Here is a 23,618-nt window from a genome sequence, read left to right as displayed (position 1 = left end):
ATTTACAATTGTTATATCTTCTTCTTGGATTGATCCCTTGATCATGATGTAGTGTACTTCTTTGCCTCTTGTAATAGTCTTTATTTTAAAGTCTATTTTGTCTGATATGAGAATTGCTGCTCCAGCTTTCTTTTGATTTCCATTTGCATGGTATATTTTTTCTATCCCCTCACTTTCAGTCTGTATGTGTCGCTAGGCCTGAAGTGGGTCTCTTGCAGACAGCATATATATGGGTCTTCTTTTTGTATCCATTCAGCCAGTCTATGTCTTTTGGTTGGAGCATTTAATCTATTCACATTTAAGGTAATTATCAATATGTATCTTCCTATTACCATTTTCTTAATTGTTTTGGCTTGTCATTGTAGGTCTTTTCCTTTTCTTGTGCTTTCTGCCTAGAGAAGTTCTGTTAGCATTTGTTGTAAAGCTGGTTGGTGGTCCTAAATTCTCTTAGCTTTTGCTTGTCTGTAAAGGTTTTAATTTCTCCACTGAAGCCAAATGAGATCCTTTCTGGGTAAAGTAACCTTGGTTGTAGGTTGTTCCCTTTCATCACTTTAAATATCTCCTGCCACTCCCTTCTGGCTTGTAGGGTTTCTGCTGAGAGATCAGCTGTTAAACTTATGGGGATTCCCTTGTATGTTATTTGTTGCTTTTCCCTTGCTGCTTGTAATGTTTTATCTCTATTTAATTTTTGATAGTTTGATTAATATGTGTCTTGGATAAATGTCCTTGGATTTATCTTGTATGGAACTCTCTGCAGTTCCTGGACTTGATTGACTATTTCCTTTCCCATGTTAAGGAAGTTTTCAGTTACAATCTTCAAATATTTTCTCAGTCCATTTCTTTTTCTCTTCTTCTTCTGGGACCCCTATAATTTGAATGTTGGTGTGTTTAATGTTGTCCCAGATGTCTCTGAGACTGACCTCAATTCTTTTCATTCTTTTTTCTTTATTCTGCTCTGCAGTAGTTACTTCCACTATTTTATCTTCCAGGTCAATTATCCATTCTACTGCCTCCGTTATTCTATTGATTCCTTCTAGAGAATTTTTAATTTCATTTATTGTGTTGTTCACCATTTTTTGTTTGTTCTTTAGTTCTTCTAGGTCCTTGTTAAATGTTTCTTTTATTTTCTCCATTCTATTTCCAAGATTTTGGATCATCTTTACTATCATCACTCTGAAATCTTTTTCAAGTAGACTACTTATTTCTCTTCATTTGTTTGGTCTGGTGGGTTTTTACCTTGCTCCTTCTTCTGCCACATACCTCTCTGTCTTCTCATTTTGCTTAACTTACTGTGTTTGGGGTCTCGTTTTTGTAGGCTGCTGGTTCATAGTTCCCCGCTCTTTTTGGTGTCTGCCCCCAGGGGGTAATGTTGGTTCAGTGGCTTGTGTAGACTCCTGGTGGAGGGGACTAGTGCCTGGTTCTGGTGGGTGGGGCCGGATCTTGTCTTTTTGGTGGGCAGGGCCACGTCTGGTGGTGTGTTTTGGGGTGTCTGTGAACTTAGTATGATTTTAGGCAGCCTCTCTGCTAATGGGTGGGGTTGTGTTCCTGTCTTGTTGTTGTTTGGCATGGGGTGTCCAGCACTGGAGCTTGCTGGTTGTTGAGTGGAGCTGGGTCTTATCATTGAGATGGAGATCTCTGGGAGAGCTCTTGCCGATTGATATTACGTAGGGCTGGGAGGTCTCTGGTGGACCAATGTCCTGAACTGGGCTCTCCGAGTTCAGGTGATGCTCAGGTGTGACACCTGGCCGGAGCACCAAGACTCTGTCAGCCACACAGCTCAGAAGAAAAGGGAGGGAATAAAAAGAATGAAAGGAAAATAAATAAAATAAAATAAAGTTATTAAAATATAAAAAATTTTAATTATTAAAATAAGTGTTTTTAAAAAAAGAGAAGAGAGCAGCCATACCAATAAACAAATCCACAAATAATAACAAGCACTAAAAACTAAACTAAGGTAAACATAAATTGGAAACTAGTCAGTCACATACAGCAAACGCCTAGCCTATAGTTGCTCCCAAAGTCCACTGACTCAATTTTGGGATGATTTGTTGTCTATTCAGGTATTCTGCAGATGCAGGGTATATCAAGTTGATTGTGGGGATTCAATCTGCTGCTCCTGAGGCTGCATGGAGAAGTTTCCCTTTGTCTTCTTTGTTCACACAGCTCCTGGGGTTCAGCTTTGGATTTGGCCCCGCCTCTGCATGTACGTTGCCCTCTGGCATCTGTTCTTAGGCCAGACAGGAGGAGGTTAAAGGAGTGGCTGATTAGGGCGCTCTGGCTCACTCAGGCCAGGGAGAGGGAGGGGTACAGAATGTGGGGCGAGACTGAGGAGGCAGAGGCTGGCATGACATTGCACCAGCCTGAGGCCCGCCATGCATTCTCCTGGGGAAGTTGTCCCTGGATCATGGGACCCTGGCAGTGGCAGGCTGCACAGGCTCCCTGGAGGGGAGGTGTGGATAGTGACCTCTGCTTGCACACAGGCTTCTTGGTGGCTGCAGCAGCAGCCTTAGTGTTTCATGCCTGTCTCTGTTGTCCATGCTGATAGCCACAGCTTGCGCCCATCTCTGGAGCTCATTTAGGCTGTTTTCTGCCTTCTGTGGGCAGACAGGGAAGGAATCCCCTCTCCTCGCACAACCCAAAACAATGGTCTCTTGCCTCTTCAGCAGATCCAGACCTTTTCCCAGGCTCCCTCCCAGCTAGCTGTGGCACACTAGCCCCCTTCAGGCTGTGTTCACGCAGCCAACCCCAGTCTTCTCCCTGGGACCCGCCCTCTGAAGCCCGAGCCTCAGCTCCCAGCCCCGCCTGCCCCAGCGGGTGAGCAGACAAGCCTCTTGAGCTGGTGAGTGCTGGTCAGCACCAATCCTCTGTGTGGGAATCTCTCCACTTTGCCCTCTGCACCCCTGTTGCTGCGCTCTCCTCTGTGGCTCCGAAGTTCCCCCCTGCCACTGCCCGGCTCCACCAGTGAAGGGGGCTTCCTAGAGTGTGGAAACCTTTCCTCCTTCACAGCTCCCTCCCAGAGGTACAGGTCCCGTTCCTATTCTTTTGTCTCTGTTTTTTTCTTTTTTCTCTTGCCCTACCCAGGTACGTGGGGAGTTTCCTTTTGGGAAGCCTGAGGTCTTCTCCCAGTGTTCAGTGGGTGTTCTATAGGAGTCGTTCCACATGTAGATGTATTTTTTATGAATTTGTGGGGAGGAAGGTGATCTCCACGTCTCAACCCTCTGCCATCTTGAAGATCCTCCTCCTCAATGATTATTTATTTAGTCACCTTTCATGAAGATGTGTCTCATAGTCTGTTTCCTCTAAGGCACCATATTTCAACGAGGCATCAAGATGAACTCCTATATTAAGGAGTTAGGGGAAGTATCGTATGTGTACACATCATGGATATAGTGTCAGAAACCCGAGTTTAGAATCCTCATTCAGTAACTACTGGCTGGTACCTGGGACTAAATTACTGAAGCATCTTCATTTGCCTCATTTACAGTAGAGAAGATTTAATTGTTACTGAGTACCTAAAAAGTGCCAACAGTGTGACAAGTGCTTTCAATACATGGACATAATTAAATGTCACGATACTACTACTGAGTTTTATCCATACTGTGGCAGCACTGAAATAAGAAACTAAGTTGATTTTAAGTCAAATTCATATGTTCATTGCTGAGTAACACCCTGACTGCAAAAATAGTATTATATTAATAATTCCAATAATTCTATTGAGAATTTAACTTGGGTATAAAATCACTGTAATTTTCTAAGCTTTTATTTTCAGTGTCAAATATAAACAACTAAAAACAATGGGATTCTATTTTTTGACAAGATACATAAAATATAAGGTTTAAGAATATCCTGTTATGAAAAATGCATTAGTACAACTATGTACACTAAGAATAAATGTCACTAATAAATTTTGGCAATTTTTTCCAAGTCAGATTTACTAAGGCTGAATTTACATAAAGCAAAATTCACATGTTTTGTGTATTGATATATGACTTATGAGAAATACATAGTTTTTTTAACAACTGCCATGATCAAGATAACAAGAAGTTCTAAATCTCCCAACTTACTTTCAACCCTTTTACCAGTTCCAGCTCCTTAGCAAACACTGAGCTGTCTTCTGTTTAAAATGTCTTGGCTTTTCCAGAATGTGACATAAGTGGAATCACACAGTGAAAAGTATTTAGCATACAGTATGAGTATGGCTTCATTTGATTTGCATAATGCATTTGTGATTCATTCACAGCACTGTGTATATGAATAGTTGTTTTCTCACTCTTCAGTACTTTTCTGTTCTTTGATATACCACAGTTTATTTTTACCTTGACCAGTTGAAAAAATATTTACTTTGTTTCCAGTTTAGGGAGATTATGAAAAAAGTTGCTGTAGAAAGATAAGTAGCAATTTTCTTTGCTTTGGGGCAGAAAACTAGTAGTAAGTTTGCTGGTTAGTATGATAAGTCTATGTTTCACTTTATAAGAAACTGCCAATCCAAAGTTCCTAAAGGATATCACATTCCCACCAGCAAATATAAGCATTCGATTCTGTAATATGTACTCCCCAGGAGTTTGTAATTTCATTATTTTTGGTTTTGGTTTTGATTTTTAATTCTAGCCATTCAAATATATGTAAAATGGTGACTCGTAATTTTAATTTGCATTTTCTAATGAATAATCATGTTCAACATCTTTCATGAATATTCATATATTCACTTTGGTGAAGTGTCTATTCATATATTTTCCAAATTTATAGTATGTAGTTTGGTTTTTTAATAATCTGAATATAAGTTTTTTACCAGATTGTGTTTTACCTATGTTTTATTCAAATATGTAGATTGTCTTTTCATTTTCTTAACAATATCTTTTGAAGGGTAGGATTTTAAAAAATTCTTTATTATGGTAAGAAAGCTCAATATGAAAATTATGCTCTTGACAAAATTTTAAGTGTACAATACAGTATTGTTAACTATAGGCACAATGTTGTACAGCAGATATATAGAACTTATTCATCTTAATAACTAAATAACTGAAACTACGCACAATAGATTTTGTATGCTGATTTTTATCCTGCAACATTACTGAATTTGTTTATTAGTTCTAACAGATTTTTTGTGGAGTCTTTAGGGTTTTCTACATGCAAAACCATGTCATATGCAAATTTTACTTATCCCTTTCCAATTTAGATGCATTTTATTTCATTTTCTGCCTAATTGGTCTGGCTAGGACTTCCAGTACTACGTTGAATATAAGTGATAAGAATGGGCATCCTCCTCTTGTTCCTGATCTTAGAGAAGAAGCTTTCAGTTTTTTTATTGTTGAATATTATGTTAGCTGTGGGCTTTTCATATCTGGCTTTTATTCTGTTGAGGTAAATGTCTTTTTTTTTTTTTAACATCTTTATCGGGGTATAATTGCTTTACAATGGTGTGTTAGTTTCTGCTTTATAACAAAGTGAATGAGTCATACATAAACATATGTTCCCATATGTCTTCCCTCTTGTGTATCCCTCCCTCCCACCCTCCCTATCCCACCCCTCCAGGCTGTCACAAAGCACCGAGCCAATATCCCTGTGCCATGCGGCTGCTTCCCACTAGCTATCTACCTTACTATGTTTGTTAGTGTGTATATGTCCATGCCTCTCTCTCGCCCTGTCACAGCTCACCCTTCCCCCTCCCCATAACCTCAAGTACGTTATGTAGGAGGTCTGCGTCTTTATTCCTGCCTTACCCCTAGGTTCTTCATGACATTGTTTTTTCTTAAATTCCATATATATGTGTTAGCATACGGTATTTGTCTTTTTCTTTCTGACTTACTTCACTCTGTATGACAGACTCTAGGTCTAACCACCTCATTACAAATAGTTCAATTTCGTTTCTTTTTATGGCTGAGTAATATTCCATTGTATATATGTGCCACATCTTCTTTATCCATTCATCCGATGATGGGCACTTAGGTTGTTTCCATCTCCGGGCTATTGTAAATAGAGCTGCAATGAACATTTTGGTACATGACTCTTTTTGAATTGTGGTTTTCTCAGGGTATATGCCCAGTAGTGGGATTGCTGGGTCATATGGTAGTTCTATTTGTAGTTTTTTAAGGAACCTCCATACTGTTCTCCACAATGGCTGAACCAATTCATATTCCCACCAGCAGTGCAAGAGGGTTCCCTTTTCTCCACACCCTCTCCAGCATTTATTGTTTCTAGATTTTTTGATGATGGCCATTCTGACTGGTGTGAGATGATATCTCATTGTAGTTTTGATTTGCATTTCCCTAATGATTAATGATGTTGAGCATTCTTTCATGTGTTTGTTGGCAGTCTGTATATCTTCTTTGTATTTAGGTCGTCAGCCCATTTTTGGATAGGGTTGCTTGTTTTTCTGTTACTGAGCTGCATGAGCCACTTGTAAATTTTGGAGATTAATCCTTTGTCGGTTGCTTCATTTGCAAATATTTTCTCCCATTCTGAGGGTTGTCTTTTGGTCTTGTTTATGGTTTCCTTTGCTGTGCAAAAGCTTTGAAGTTTCATTAGGTCCCATTTGTTTATTTTTGTTTTTATTTCCATTACTCTAGGAGGTGGGTCAGAAAGGATCTTGCTGTGATTTATGTCATAGAGTGTTCTGCCTATGTTTTCCTCTAAGAGTTTGATAGTTTCTGCCCTTACATTTAGGTCTTGAATCCATTTTCAGCTTATTTTTGTGTATGGTGTTAGGGAGTGATCTAATCTCATACTTTTACATGTACCTGTCCAGTTTTCCCAGCACCACTTATTGAAGAGGCTGTCCTTTCTCCACTAAGTATTCCTGCCACTTTTATCAAAGATAAGGTGTCCATATGTGCGTGGGTTTATCTCTGGGCTTTCTATCCTGTTCCATTGATCTTTCTGTTTTTGTGCCAGTACCATACCGTCTTGATAACTGTAGCTTTGTAATATAGTCTGAAGTCAGGGAGCCTGATTCCTCCAGTTCCTTTTTTCGTTCTCAAGATTGCTTTGGCTATTCAGGGTCTTTTGTGTTTCCATACAAATTGCAAAATTTTTTGTTCTAGTTCTGTGAAAAATGCCAGTGGTAGTTTGATAGGAATTGCATTGAATCTATAGATTGCTTTGGGTAGTAGAGTCATTTTCACAATGTTGATTCTTCCAATCCAAGAACATGGTATATCTCTCCATCTATTTGTATCATCTTTAATTGCTTTCATCAGTGTCTTATAATTTTCTGCATACAGGTCTTTTGTCTCCTTAGGTAGGTTTATTCCTAGATATTTTATTCTTTTTGTTGCAATGGTAAATGGGAGTGTTTTCTTGATTTCACTTTCAGATTTTTCATCTCTAGTATATAGGAATGCCAGAGATTTCTGTGCATTAATTTTGTATCCTGCCACTTTACCAAATTCATTGATTAGCTCTAGTAGTTTTCTGGTAGCATCTTTAGGATTCTCTATGTATAGGATCATGTCATCTGCAAACAGTGACAGCTTTACTTCTTCTTTTCCGATTTGGATTCCTTTTATTTCCTTTTTTTCTCTGATTGCTGTGGCTAAAACTTCCAAAACTATGTTGAATAAGAGTGGTGAGAGTGGGCAACCTTGTCTTGTTCCTGATCTTAGTGGAAATGCTTTCAGTTTTTCACCATTGAGGATGATGTTTGCTGTGGGCTTGTCATATATGGCCTCTATTATGTTGAGGAAAGTTCCCTCTATGCCTATTTTCTGCAGGGTTTTTATCATAAATGGGTGTTGAATTTTGTCAAAAGCTTTCTCTGCATCTATTGAGATGATCATATGGTTTTTCTCCTTCAATTTGTTAATATGGTTTATCACATTGATATATTTGCGTATATTGAAGAATCCTTGCATTCCTGGAATAAACCCCACTTGATCATGGTGTATGATCCTTTTAATGTGCTGTTGGATTCTGTTTGCTAGTATTTTGTTGAGGATTTTTGCATCTATGTTCATCAGTGATATTGGCCTGTAGTTTTCTTTCTTTGTGACATCCTTGTCTGGTTTTGGTATCAAGGTGATGGTGGCCTCGTAGAAGGAGTTTGGGAGTGTTCCTCCCTCTGCTATATTTTGGAAGAGAAGGATAGGTGTTAGCTCTTCTCTAAATGTTTGATAGAATTCGCCTGTGAAGCCATCTGGTCCTGGGCTTTTGTTTGTTGGAAGATTTTTAATCACAGTTTCAATTTCAGTGCTAGTGATTGGTCTGTTCATATTTTCTGTTTCTTCCTGATTCAGTCTTGGCAGGTTGTGCATTTCTAAGAATTTGTCCATTTCTTCCAGATTGTCCATTTTATTGGCATAGAGTTGCTTGTAGTAATCTCTCATGATCTCTTTTATTTCTGCAGTGTCAGTTCTTACCTCTCCTTTTTCATTTCTAATTCTATTGATTTGAGTCTTCTCCCTTTTTTTCTTGATGAGTCTGGCTAGTGGTTTATCTATTTTGTTTATTTTGTCAAAGAACCAGCTTTTAGTTTTATTGATCTTTGCTATTGTTTCCTTCATTTCTTTTTCATTTATTTCTGATCTGATTTTTATGATTTCTTTCCTTCTGCTAGCTTTGGGTTTTTTTTGTTCTTCTTTCTCTAATTGCTTGAGGTGCAAGGTTAGGTTGTTTATTCGAGATGTTTCCTGCTTCTTAAGGTGGGCTTGTATTGCTATAAACTTCTCCCTTAGAACTGCTTTTGCTGCATCCCATAGGTTTTGGGTCGTTGTGTCTCCATTGTCATTTGTTTCTAGGTATTTTTTGATTTCCTCTTTGATTTCTTCAGTGATCACTTCGTTATTAAGTAGTTATTGTTTAGCCTCCATGTGTTTGTATTTTTCACAGATCTTTCCTGTAATTGATATCTAGTCTCATGGCCTTGTGGTCAGAAAAGATACTTGATACAATTTCCATTTTCTTAAATTTACCAAGGCTTGATTTGTGACCCAAGATGTGATCTATCCTGGAGAATGTTCCATGAGCACTTGAGAAAAATGTGTATTCTGTTGTTTTTGGATGGAGTGTCCTCTAAATATCAATTAAGTCCATCTTGTTTAATGTGTCATTTAAAGCTTGTGTTTCCTTATTTTCATTTTGGATGATCTGTCCATGGGTGAAAGTGGGGTGTTTAAGTCCCCTACTATGAATCTGTTACTGTCGATTTCCCCTTCTATGGCTGTTAGTATTTGCCTTATGTATTGAGGTGCTCCTATGTTGGGTGCATAAATATTTATAATTGTTATATCTTCTTCTTGGATCGATCCCTTGATCATTATGTAGTGTCTTTCTTTGTCTCTTTTAATAGTCCTTATTTTAAAGTCTATTTTGTCTGATATGAGAATTGCTACTCCAGCTTTCTTTTGGTTTCCATTTGCATGGAATATCTTTTTCCATCCCCTTACTTTCAGTCTGTATGTGTCTCTAGGTCTGAAGTGGGTCTCTTGTAGACAGCATATATAAGGGTCTTGTTTTTGTATCCATTCAGCTAATCTGTGTGTTTTGGTGGGAGCATTTAGTCCATTTACATTTAAGGTAATTATCAATATGTATGTTCCTATTCCCATTTTCTAAATTGTTTTGTGTTTCTTGCCTAGAGAAGATCCTTTAGCATTTGTTGTAAAGCTGGTTTGGTGGTGCTGAACTCTCTCAGCTTTTGCTTGTCTGTAAAGGTTTTAATTTCTCCATCAAATCTGAATGAGATCCTTGCTGGGTAGAGTAGTCTTGGCTGCAGGTATTTCTCCTTCATCACTTTCAGTATGTCCTGCCACTCCCTTCTGGCTTGTAGGGTTTCTGCTGAGAGATCAGCTGTTAACCTTACGGGGATTCCTTTGTGTGTTATTTGTTGTTTTTCCCTTGCTGCTTTTAATATGCTTTCTTTGTATTTAATTTTTGACAGTTTGATTAATATGTGTGTTGGCGTATTTCTCCTTGTATTTATCCTATATGGGACTCTCTGTGCTTCCTGGACTCGATTAACTATTTCCTTTCCCATATTAGGGAAGTTTTCAACTATAATCTCTTCAAATATTTTCTCAGTCCCTTTCTTTTTCTCTTCTTCTTCTGGAACCCCTATAATTCGAATGTTGGTGCGTTTAATGTTGTCCCAGAGGTCTCTGAGACTGTCCTCAGTTCTTTTCATTCTTTTTCTTTATTCTGCTCTGCAGTAGTTATTTCCAGTATTTTATCTTCAGGTCACTTATCCGTTCTTCTGCCTCAGTTATTCTGCTATTGATGCCATCTAGAGTACTTTTAATTTCATTCATTGTGTTCTTCATCGTTGCTTTTTTCATCTTTATTTCTTCTAGGTCCTTGTTAACTGTTTCTTGCATTTTGTCCATTCTATTTCCAAGATTTCGGATCATCCTTACCATCATTATTCTGAATTCTTTTTCAGGTTGACTGGCTATTTCCTCTTCATTTGTTAGGTCTGGTGCATTTTTATCTTGCTCCTTTATCTGCTGTGTGTTTTTCTGTCTTCTCATTTTGCCTATCTTACTGTGTTTGGGGTCTCCTTTTTGCAGGCTGCAGGTTCGTAGTTCCCGCTGTTTTTGATGTCTGTCTCCAGTGGCTAAGGTTGGTTCAGTGGGTTGTGTAGGCTTCCTGGTGGAGGGGACTAGTGCTTGTGTTGTGGTGGATGAGGCTGGATCTTGTCTCTCTAGTGGGCAGGTTCACGTCTGGTGGTGTGTTTTGGGGTGTCTGTGGCCTTATTATGATTTTAGGCAGCCTCTCTGCTAATGGGTGGGGTTGTGTTCCTGTTTTGCTAGTTGTTTGGCATAGGTTGTCCAGCACTGTAGCTTGCTGGTCGTTGAGTGAAGCTGGGTGCTGGTGTTAAGATGGAGGTCTCTGGGAGATTTTCGCCGTTTGATATTATGTGGAGCTGGGAGGTCTCTTGTGGACCAGTGTCCTGAAGTTGGCTCTCCTACCTCAGAGGCAGAGCCCTGACTCCTGGCTGGAGCACCAAGAACCTTTCATCCACACGGCTCAGAATAAAAGGGAGAAAAAGTAGAGGGAATTAGTAGAAGTATGAGGAAAGAAAGAAGGAAAGGAGGGAAGGAAGGAAGGAAGAAAGAAAGAAAGAAGCAAAGAAGGAAAGAAGGCAAGAAGGAAAGAAAGGAGGGAGGGAGGAAGGAGGGAACGAAGGAAAAAAGAAAGAAAGAAGATACAGTAAAAATAAAATAAAGTATAATAAAGTTATTGAATTAAAAAATTCTTATTTAGAAAAAAAAAAGGGACGGATAGAACCTTAGGACAAATGTTGGAAGCAAAGCTATACAGACAACATCTTACACAGAAGCATACACATACATCCACACTAAAAGAGGTTTGGGATCAAGTTGATTGTGGAGCTTTAATCCGCTGCTTCTGAGGCTGCTGGGAGCTATTTCCCTGTCTCTTCTTTGTTCTCACAGCTCACAGGGGCTCAGCTTTGGATTTGGCCCTGCCTCTGCGTGTAGGTCGCTGGAGGGCGTCTGTTTTTTGCTCAGACAGGACGGGGTTAAAGGAGCCGCTGATTCGGGGGCTCTGGCGCACTGAGGCCGGCGGGGAGGGAGGGGCACAGAGTGCGGGGCGGGCCTGCGGCGGCAAAGTCCGGCGTGACTTTGCACCAGCCTGAAGCCCGCCGTGCGTTCTCCCGGGGAAGTTGTCCCTGGATCCCGGGAACCTGGCAGTGGCGGGCTGCACAGGCTCCGCGGAAGAGGGGTGTAGAGAGTGACCTGTGCTCGCACACAGGCCCCTTGGTGGCGGCAGCAGCAGCCTTAGCGTCTCCCGCCCGTCTCTGGGGTCCGCGCTTTCAGCCGTGGCTCGCGCCCATCACTGGGGTCCGCGCTTTCAGCCGCGGCTCGCGCCCGTCTGTGGAGTTCCTTTAAGCAGCGCTCTTAAACCCCTCTCGTCGCGCACCAGGAAACAAAGAGGGAAGAAAAAGTCTCTTGCCTCTTCGGCAGGTGCAGACTTTTCCCCGGACTCCCTCCTGGCTAGCCGTGGCGCACTAACCCCTTCAGGCTATGTTCAAGCCGCCAACCCCAGTCCTCTCCCTGCGCTCAGTCCGAAACCGAAACCCGAGCCTCAGAGCCTCAGCTCGCAGCCCCACCCGCCCCGGCGGGTGAGCAGACAAGCCTCTCGGCCTGGTGAGTGCCGGTCGGCACCGATCCTCTGTGCGGGAATCTCCCTGCTTTGCCCTCCGCACCCGTTGCTGTGCACTCCTCCGCGGCTTCGAAGCTCCCCCCTCCGCCTCCCGCAGTCTCCGCCCGCGAAGGGGCTTCCTAGTGTGTGGAAACTTTTCCTCCTTCACAGCTCCCTCCCACTGGTGCAGGTCCCGTCCCTATTCTTTTGTCTCTGTTTTTTCTTTTTTTCTTTTGCCCTACCCAGGTACGTGGGGGAGTTTCTTGCCTTTTGGGAAGTCTGAGGTCTTCTGCCAGCCTTCAGTAGGTGTTCTGTAGGAGTTGTTCCACGTGTAGATGTATTTCTGGTGTATCTGTGGGGAGGAAGGTGATCTCCGCGTCTTACTCTTCCGCCATCTTCAAGGTCCCCCCCGTAAATTTCTTTTATACCTAGTTTGTTGAGAGTTTTTAATCATGAAAAGGTGTTGAATTGTGTGAAATGCTTTTTCTTCATCTATTGAGATGATCATGTGATTTTTACCCAAGGTTGATCACGAGGAAATAGAAAATCTGAACAAATAACAAGTAAAAAGATTAAATCAGTAATCAAAAATATCCCCAAAAGTAAAAGCCCAGGACCACATGGTTTCACTAGTGAATTCTAACAAATATTTAAAGAATTAATACCAATCTTTTGCAAAACTCTTCCAAAAAACTGAAGAAGAGGAAGGCTTCCAAATTTATTGTATGAGACCAGCATTACCCTGATACCAAAGTCAGACAAAGACCACTACAAGAAAACTACGTGCCAATAATCATGATGAGCTTAGATGCAAAAATTCTCAACATTATAGACCAAGTGGATCTCACAGACATATTCATAACATTTCATCCAATGGCAGCCGAATGCACACCCTTTTCAAACACACAGAACATTTTCTAAGATCATATGTTGAAGTCTCAACAAATTAAAGAAGACAAATTATATCAAGTATTTTTTTTTGAGCACAATGGTATAAAACTAGAAATCAGTAACAGAAGGAAAGCTGGAATTCACAAATACATGGGAATTAAACAACACACTCTTGAGCAACCAATAGCTCAAAGAAGAAATCCAAAGAGAAATAAAATCTTCAGACAGATCAAAGTATCTTAAGACAAATGAAATACAACATAACAAAACATATGACGTATAGAAACAGCAGTTCAAAGAGTAAAGTTTATAGTGATAAACACATACATCAAGAAAAAAGATACATCTCAAGTAAACAACATAAATTTATACCTTAAGGTACAAGAAAAAGGACAAAGTCCAAACTTAGCAGAAGAAAGGAAATGATAAAGATTAGAGCATAAATACATGAAACAGGAAAACAGTAGTAAAATTATCAAAACTAGGAACTGGTTCTTTGAAAATATAAACAAAATTGACAAATCTTAGGTAAAGACCAACCAAGAAAAAAGAGAGGACCCAAATTAATAAAATTACAAGTGAAAGGAGAGATATTACAACTGATACCACAGAAATATAAAGGATCATAAGACTACTATGAACTATTATGTCAATAAATTGGATAACCTAGAAAAATGGATACATTTCTAGGAATATACTACCTACCAAGACTGAAAAAAGAAGAAACAGACAATCTGAACAGACCAATAATGAATAAGGAGAATGAATCAGTAATCAAAAGCCTCTGAAAAAAAGAAAAACCTGTGGCCAGATAGTTTTACTGGTGAATTCTACCAAACATTTAAATAGAGCTAGTGTTAATCTTTCTCAAAGTCTTCCAAAAAATTGAAGAAGAAGGGACACTCTCAAATATACTTTATGAGGCCAGCATTACTCTGATTCCAAAGCCAAATAAAGACACTACAAGAAAACTACAAACCAATACACCTGATGAATATAAATGTAAAAATTCTCAACAAAATTCTAGCAACCTGAACTCAACAGCACATTAAAAGGATCATACACCATGAACAAGTGAGATTTATGCCTGAGATGCAAGGACAGCTTAATATACACACAAAATTAATGTGATACACTACATTAATGGAAGATTTTAAAGTCCAATGTAGCAATTTATTTTCTCTTCCTGTTAGAAAATATTCCAAGGAAATGTTGCCTAATCCAAGGACACAAAGATTTTTCTACTGTGCTTCTTTAAGAAGATTAATGATTTAAAATTTTACATCTGGGTTTATGATTTAATTTCTGTATACGATACAATGTAGGATTGACATTTATTTATTTATTTATTAGTGTTCAATGTTTCCAGCACGAATTGTTGAAAAGACTATACTTTCTCCACTGTGTTGCCTTTGTATATCTACTAAGGATAAATTACCTGTAGATACGATTTTATTTTGGAGCATTCTATTCTGCTCCATTGATCTGTGTGTCTCTCCTTTTTCCAGCTCCTATATTTGTTACTATATTCGTCTGTAGTTTACATCTCATGTTATCCCATTGTTTGGTTTTTATGTCAGGATAATACTAGCCTTATAACATGAGTTAGAAATTGTTCCCTCCACTTCCATTTACTGAACGTTTGTAATTTTTTTGAGACTAAAGAAATGGGTGATAGAAGCTACTTCAACATATTGGAAAATCAAAGCAGTGAGTACACTTAGGATCTAACCCCTTAGCAAATTTCAGGTGTACAATAGAGTACTGTGGACTATAGTCACATTGTAGTACATTATTTCTCTAGAACTTATTTATTTTAAATAACTGAAACTTTGTACCCTTTGACTAACATCTCTGATTTCCCTACCTCCCCATGATGGATGTAAATTAGCTTGATTGTAGTGATTACTTCACAATGTATACGTATATTGAAACATTAAATTCTGCACTTTAAATATATACAATTTTTTTGTCAATTATACCTTAAAAACCTGGATTTTTTTTAAAAGAGAAAAAGAAAATCAAAGGGGAATTGTTTTCATTTTTAAATGAAATGTAATATATTACTTCAAATATATGTTTAACATATGTTTAATGTATATGACTTCCTACTTTGATTTAGGAAGCAGTTAGAAATTATTCTAATAAGCCTGGGTGTAATGATTTCATAGCTTCCAGTTTCTACACTAATATCTCTGCAATTTTTCTTTGGACAGTAAAAAAAAACGTAAATATAGCTGTTAATGAAAAACCGTGTTTAAGTACCACATGCAAAGCTCCTACACACTTGTAAATTGGTGGTGGTTGTGAGAAGTGTCCTCAGAAAATGTGAAAAAAAAAAAAGAGATTACCAGCTTTATGCAATTTTTCTCCTTTACCAAGAATTGAAACGTTAAGTAAAAAGTAATGTTAAAATTGAAGAAGTTCTTTTGATACGAAACTATGGGGAAATTTATTTTAATTGGAATGCCTCGGACATATCCCTTAATATTCTTACCAGCATATTATTTATTTTAGGGATTTAACTCTTAAACAATTAAGGCAAATATTCATAATCATTTGCACTCTTCTAGACATAGTTACTTTCTCAACGAACATGAGAATAATAATCATTTTATTAACATTTGATTTATTCATGAGTTTACTTAAAAAGCACCAAGCATAGTGCCTCCACTATAGTAAGTTTGCAAAATGCACTAGCCACCTTGCCTCTCTTAGCAGATTTCAAATAATTTTCACACACTAGGCACCATTTCTTACAATAATCTTTTGGTGTAAGGAAGAAAGGAATAATTAACATAATTTACAGATGATAAAATGTCTAGATATAGAGAAGGGTACATATTCTGGCCAATGTTAAATGACTGTTAACTATATTTTAATATACAATAATTCAACTTAATACATTAATACTATTAATGTATTTTCTCAATTCCAAGTGAAGACTAAAATATTAGGCAACGTGAAAATGTTAAGACACTGAATGATAAACTAGAAAACATATATAATTACAGAACATAACAACAGTTTAAAAGACTGATCTTCAAATCAGCACGTGTGAACCCCAGAGGGTAAAACATATGTTCCATTGGGATGTGATGATAATAAGAGCAGCTAGCATTTGTTGAATTATTATTCTAGGCATGAGATACATATTTGCTAATGTAATTCTCACAACAACCCTAGAGTATAGGTACTTTATTTCAGATGAAAAAAAATTGAAGCACAATAGACAAAATTAAAAAATAGAATTTCAATGAATATTTATTACCAATAAGAGTAACGCATAGTTTTAATTATATTCAGTATTTGTGTCTATAGTAAAGCATGTGACTTTTAAGTAGTAAACATTTATAATTCATAAATTTATAAAATGTTTTCTTAAATATGTGATCAAAATTTTGGAGATTACTGATGAATTATTTTGAAGATGCTAGTTCCATTTAACCTAAGGGAAAAATACTTAACCTGTCTTCCTCACATCTAAAATTGCTATGACTATTCTAATCAAAAACTAAATGAGTTTAAAATGTTCTCATGAATACTATTTTCACAAGGTTCAATGGTAACTTAAAAAGGCCAAATTAAGAAGCTCTAAGATGCCGGTAAGAGTTTTATGGGCTTGGGATCAAGAAACTAGTCTTAGTTTCAGTTTTGTTGTGTCTCTATTTTGCTGAAGTTATTCTTAAATTAGAGTGCATTCACTATGGCTCCTCAAAGGTGATAGGAAAATAAAATTCCATAGTTAAAATGAAGGATTTGGGGATACAGAGACTATTTTCTCTCCCCAAGAATTTAATTGTCTGCTGTATTCAAAGTAGAATCGCTTCCTACTCTTCCAGGAGTCAATCTCAAAACATGCCTCCCTCCTTTTTTTTTTAACAAATATTTATTGGGGGCCTACTGTGTGTCAGGTAATTCTTTTTTCCCCAGTTTTATTGAGATATAATTGACACTTGTAATTTGTAACTATGTGAGGTGACAGATGTTAACTAAACATCTTGTGGTAAACATTTTACGATATATACATGTATCAAATGTTGTACACTTTAAACTTACACAATGTTATAAGTCAATTGTATCTTAGTAAAACATTCGCATTTTTAAGGTTGACTATTCCCACTATGGATAGATTACTGCAGTGGTTAAAATATTCCAGTTATTTCCAAATTTCTTCTGAGTATAGTTCTCTATGTATATTAAGTATCCTTACGTATATTAAGAATTTTTCCATTGCTGATGAAATCAAATATTCCTGAGGAAGGGTTATATTTTAAGGAAATTCTCTTTTATTCATAAAATTATATTTGCTTAAAAACTTCATTCAAAACCCTAGTAAGTGCTGTGGGGAATAAGAAAGAGAAAAAACTTTGTCCTGATATCTAATAAAATTATAATCTTGTAGGAATGGTAGGTGGATAATATGAGATTTTTCTCTAATGTGGTATATCAGTAGAAGTAGAGTTATGGGAGGTTTCCCAAGAAATTAAGCACAAGATTGAGGAAGGATTCATGTGGAAAATGTATCTGAGTTAAAGGAAAAGGGTAATTGGACAGAGAAAAAGGGGATGGGATTTCAGAAGAAATGAAATGAAGTGGGACATGAAGGTAGAAAATTAGAACGTTTCACTTGATAATAACAATATACACTAATTAATTTCCTTACAATTTGTTAACTTACAAACATATACATTAACTGTAACCACTGTTCATAAAATTTCAAAAACATTAATCTTATCATTATAACAGCCCTATGAAGCAGATATTAGTGAATATATTAGCTTTGCTTTATAGTAGAAGAAATTTAATATTTTAACTAATTGTCCCAGGTTACACAACAAGGAAGTGTGTAACCTGGGACTGAAGTTTGATCCCAGACAGTTTGGTTTCAGATTCTGTGTTTATAGGAGTGACCATATAATTTATCTTCCAAACTGGGACATTTTGGAGAGCAAAGCAATCCTTTACTAACAATTAGCAAGGCACAATAGGTGTAAATCAGGACTGTTTAAATAAACAAGGATAAATGGTCATCCTAACTCTAAGACCAGTAGAGCAGATAATATGAAAAATGTATTTTCTCTCCCTCATATCTCTGGTGTAAATGCTAATTGTTACATTAAAACACAAAGGCAGTCCAATCCTTTTTAGTTTTTCTTGGGTCAAATATATATTTAAAAATTTAGTGAAGTCTCTTACCAGAAAATGAACATGTGTATATGCATGCATGTGTATTTGCAAATATACGTGCATAAAATTTCTGGATATCCCGGACTCCTCAAGTCCATTCACTCTTGTTCCTCAGAGGGGCTCCTGACTTCACACAGAGGTTATGATTTAGACACAGAAAGTAGTACAGTCTTGTCTGTCTATTAGTTTATCACTTGTTAACTGTAAGATTGCTGAATTATGACTGAAAAGTTTTGACTTGCAGTTTGCACAAAATATATTAAATATTTCAGATTAAGGTTTTTAATGAAGAATTGTAGTCAGTGAAAAATACATAACAGATTTTCTTCCTTCAAGATGTGTAACATTTTGAAAGTCTGAACTGTGTACAGAATAACAAGAAGATGAAGTTTAAAATGAGTATAAGCTTCTATGATTATTACCCCAATATTTGTTCTAAAAAACTAACAGCTTTTATATCCCCCAAATTACCTTCATTTTTCAGGGGTGAATTTTTTTTTTCTGCATATTGAAAGAGATCCATAGTGGTGCAAAAAACAAAACAAGACAAATTAGTATGTCTAAGAAGAAATGAATGCTTGTTAAACTAATTCTTTGATTTGTAGTAGACCATCAACTTGAGATATACTGTCAAATTTTACAGGCATATTTATTAGTTATATCCATATACAGCCACTTTTAAAGTAATGCAGATACAATTTAAACTGGCCGATATGACATTTATAGACCTAAATAAGGATCAAAAATTATTAATGCCAAACTTGAAGGTTATCTTTCAAAGTTGATGGAGAATATCAATGCCTATGTGGAAAAAATGGATTAAGATCATTGGATCAAACTCAGAATCAGTACAACTCAGTCAAAATAGAGATTGAGATGAAACGGACTTTGCATAATTCTACAAATCTGAAGGCAGTGTTACTGTTCAGGAGCACCAACTCTGAATGAGGATGTGGCTTTTCTGATGCCAAGTTTCGCTTAAGAGGGTCATGGATACCTCTGAACATTCCGAGTGTCAATGCATAGGCTGTTTGTGACAGTTCTTCATGAACATGAGTTGTTTAGCTCCATGTTTCAAAGGACAATGGCACACTAGGACCTATCTTGCATTTATGTTTTCACTGACAGCTGCTACCCCTCCTTAGCAACTCCACTGAGAGACGCTCCACTGAGAGATATTGCCTCTGCTCCTCATACATGTGGCTATTTCATTTCCAGTGGAAGTGTATACATTTAGGCTTGAAAGCTTAATATAATTTTATATAGATAGTTGCTTATGGTCCCTTTCTGTCAATATATTACACTTGGAAAGTATAATAGTTCCAAATGTTGAAAACATTTTTTAAAAACCTATATTTCTTTTAAAATCTTGTTGATAAAATAATTTTGAAATTGAGAAATCCTTTAAAGAAAGACTGTTTTCACCATAAGATAAAAAAATGCTTTTAATTAACCATAATGCTGTTGAAGTTCTTAAATAATTTCTTTTATATATGCTAAACATTTCCCTTGAAAACTCATATGCTCCAGTGCATTTTAAGGTTTTTATTTTTTAAAAAGTACAACAGTAAACATATACTCAATCTAGATTAAATTTCAGCAGTTCCAATTCAGGAGAACTGAATTGCTGACTTTTAATATACAAACTCCACGATTACTAGAAATGTTTGAGAGAAATTATATCTCCCTATTTATAGTATTAGTTGTCACTATAAAATAATGAAACTACTTCTAAAATATATTAGAACTTGAACATTTCCAAAGGTACTGGTCCATTTCACTTACCTTGGAACCATGCTATCATTGTACAAAATAGTTTAATAAGGGCTCTTGGGGATTGCTGCTTCCTCTTTATGTCTAGAATGATAGCAAATCTTTACCATTTAAGGATTCATTTAAACTTTGAAAATAGTCAGAAAATCATTTAGAATTAATTATACTGAATGAAAATTGTGATCAAGGAGAGTAAAATTTCAGTATTGTTTAAAGAACAGTTTTAAAGATAGCATGTCATGAACTAGAGTGGTTTTAAGGTGAAAACACCAATCTATCAGACCCTAAACAAGACTGAAAACTCTGAGCAGGATGAAAGCTAACAGATCTCAACTCAGGCTGCACTTAAGAATCAGGTGAGTAGTATTTAAAACACATAGCTACTGTGACCATTCTTGCTTTTGCTTTTGTTTCTTTCTTTAAAATTTAATCCTAAGGGTCAGTATATTTTTGAAAATTTATTATTATGGATAAAATTGCTACACAGTGGTTACATTTATGAGAAGTTTTGTTTGGCTATGTGATCTCAATAGTACATGTGAAATACTAGGAGTTATCTTTGCTGCACTGAAATGTCTGAGCAGAGCAGTCAATTACTACATGGTTCAATTTCAGGCACAAAAAGGGCCCTGATGCCAACATTTCATTCTACTTGCTTTCCTACTTTTTAGAGGATGCTTAAACAATGATTAACATTTTACCACTTCAGTCCTTAGTATTTTGATCCTGTTTAAGAAAACATATCTTTGGGGTTGGGACATGCCGTTTTCATGTATTATTAGAGGACACATACAAAACACAATCACCCATATCAACCAGCTATCTGAGAAGTGCTTTTGCTGGGAGAACATATGCAGAGATAAAGAACAAATTAAAATGAAAATCTAATAATAAGAAATTGATAGTTGGAAAATTTATCACCTCACAGAGAGGAAATTATAATAGGAAGTTTTGAACTCCCACAAAAAATATGATTTAAAATTCTTCCCAACTTTAGACTGTGTATATAACTTATTGATTTTAAAACTATTAACTTAGGGGACTTCCCTGGCGGCACAGTGGATAAAAATCTGCCTGTCATTGCAGGGGACATAGGTTCGAGCCCTGGTCTGGGAAGATCCCACATGCCGCAGAGGAACTAAGCCCATGCGCCACAACTACTGAGCCTGCGCTCTAGAGCCTGCAAGCCACAACTACTGAGCCCACATGCCACAACTGCTGAAGCCCACGCACCTAGAGCCCATGCTCCGCAACAAGAGAAGCCACCACAATGAGAAGTTAGCTTACTGCAACGAAGAGTAGCCCCCGCTTGCCGCAACTAGAGAAAGCCTGTGCGCAGCAACGAAGACCCAACACAGCCAAAAATAAATTAATTTTTTAAAAAAAGATTTACTTAGAAAGGATTTTGGAATATGATCAATAAATATTTAAGAAAGAAAAATATTTGTTCAGAGTTTAACAAATTCTCACATCCTACAGATGACAGATTTCTGAGAGTACACATTTTACTTTTTTGTCAAAATTTAGTCACTTTATTCTCCATGTACCCTTTTAAACGTTTAATATTTTTGGTTCATGTTTTTATTATTTAAACTTTCCCTTGCATAAATGAAAATTCACTTTTACTTTACTATTCAATATCTCTATATTTTATATTTGTAACTAAGATATTTTGAAGGTTATAGGCCTGATAATAGTCATTTAATTTACAAAACCATTCTTAATTATCTGTTTCTAACTATGAATTTTTGTGACATTCTATTTCACTAATTTCTATCTTAGATGACAATAAAAATATCCCCTTTTATTCAATTCCTGCAATCTCTGCCTTATATACAGAGGAATTATATCTACTTGGAGTCACAAGAATAAAATATTTCAACGTCACTTCCACTTCTACACATACTTGAGTAGCTGGTAACAAACTTGCCCTCCCACCATAAATAATCAGATATTTGGACAAAATGTTCTCAGTCATAGGACAATAGGTAACAAAGACTGTGATAATGTGCTTTGTATGTGTAGAGCTGGTTTATTTTGATGTTTTAAAGAAAATCTTACTCCAATTCAATGAAATTCAAACTTTCTAATGTTAAAGACCTTGTAGATATCTCTTTTCTTTGGACTATGTACTCCTTTCTAGTCCATCTTACTGGCCTGAAGAGCTTTGGTATCAGTATGGTTATGGTCGTAATAAACTCTCTAAACATTTACTATGTCTTTGGAATCATTGTTCATAAATACTAGAAATTGCTTTTCTAATCATAATATTAGAACATTATACATCTAGAATCTTTAGCAATTAGTTTATTATTTTCTGTTTTATATTTGGAGTCAAATACATTTTAGGTTTTATACAGGATTTACTCTTTAACAATGTAATGAATACCATGCTGACTGACACTTTCACAGAAAGTAAGCTGATATTTATCGCATTTTGGCACATTTTCGTGTTTTCCCCCATGAAGATTTTAAAGAGAACCATAAACAAGATGAAAAGACCCTCAGAATGGGAGAAAATATTTGCAAATGAAGCAACTGACAAAGGATTAATCTCAAAATATACAAGCAGCTCATGTAGCTCAATATCAAAAAAACAAATCCGAAGATGACATACAGATGGTCAAAAAACACATGAAAAGATTATCACCATCACTAATCATTAGAGAAATGCAAATCAAAACCACAATGAGGTATCACTGCGCATGGTCAGAATGGCCATCATCAAAAAATCTACAAACAATAAATGCTGGAGAGGGTGTGGAGAAAAACGAACCCTCTTGCACTCTTGGTGGGAATGTAAATTGATACAGCTACTATGGAGAACAGTATGGAGGTTCCTTAAAAAACTAAAAATAGAACTACCATATGACCCAGCCATCCCAGTACTGGGCATATACCCTGAGAAAACCATAATTCAAAAAGATACATGTACCCCAATGTTCACTGCAGCACTATTTACAATAGCCAGGACATGGAACCAACCTAAATATCCATTGACAGATGAATGGATAAAGATGTGGTACTTATATACAATGGAGTATTACTCAGCCATAAAAAGGAATGAAATTGAGTCATTTGTCGTGAGGTGGATGGACCCAGAATCTGTCATACAGAGTGAAGTAAGTCAGAAAGAAAAAAAACAAATACCAAAAATTAACGTGTATATATGGAATCTAGAAAAATGGTACTGATGAACCTAGTGGCAGGGCAGGAATAGAGACAGACATAGAGAATAGACTTGACACATGCTAGTGGGAAGCTGCTATGTAGCATAGGGAGATCAACTTGGTGCTTTGTGACAACTTAGAGGGGTGGGATGGGGAGGGTGGGAGGGAGGCCCAAGAGGGGGGTGATATAGGTATACATATAGCTGATTCAGTTCGTTGTACAGCAGAAACTAACACAACATTGTTAAGCAATTATAACCTAATAAAGATGAAAAAAATATTTTTAATTTAAAAAAACATTTTAAGGCAAAATTAAAATGTCAAATGGTATTGTTTTTAGAAAACTAGAAGAAAACATTTTGAATTTACTTGTTTTTGTATCATCATATATATCTAATGTCTGGCATGTACCAAAGGCTAATCTTGAGCATTTTGGAGTGTGGAGCTATTACCTAATAACTCTGTATTTAAGACAGGAGAAACTTGTATAAGTTAATA

At 36.8% G+C, this 23,618-nt stretch overlaps 1 long non-coding RNA gene across 1 annotated transcript in view; it reads left to right on the top strand.

Moving 5' to 3' along the window:
* Positions 1-21,564, top strand: part of LOC141276398 (uncharacterized) — a 148,728-nt gene extending 127,164 nt beyond the window's left edge. Inside the window, exon 4 of the long non-coding RNA XR_012325896.1 lies at positions 21,037-21,564. This is a non-coding gene — a long non-coding RNA (uncharacterized lncRNA). The remainder of the gene's footprint in view (positions 1-21,036) is intronic.
* Positions 21,565-23,618: the final 2,054 nt, after the last annotated feature.

This window comes from Tursiops truncatus, chromosome 14, assembly GCF_011762595.2.
Source record: "Tursiops truncatus isolate mTurTru1 chromosome 14, mTurTru1.mat.Y, whole genome shotgun sequence".
NCBI classification, from domain to species: domain Eukaryota; kingdom Metazoa; phylum Chordata; class Mammalia; order Artiodactyla; family Delphinidae; genus Tursiops; species Tursiops truncatus.
The sequence above is the reverse complement of the archived record's forward strand: the minus strand, read 5'-3'. Positions and strand labels throughout refer to the sequence as shown.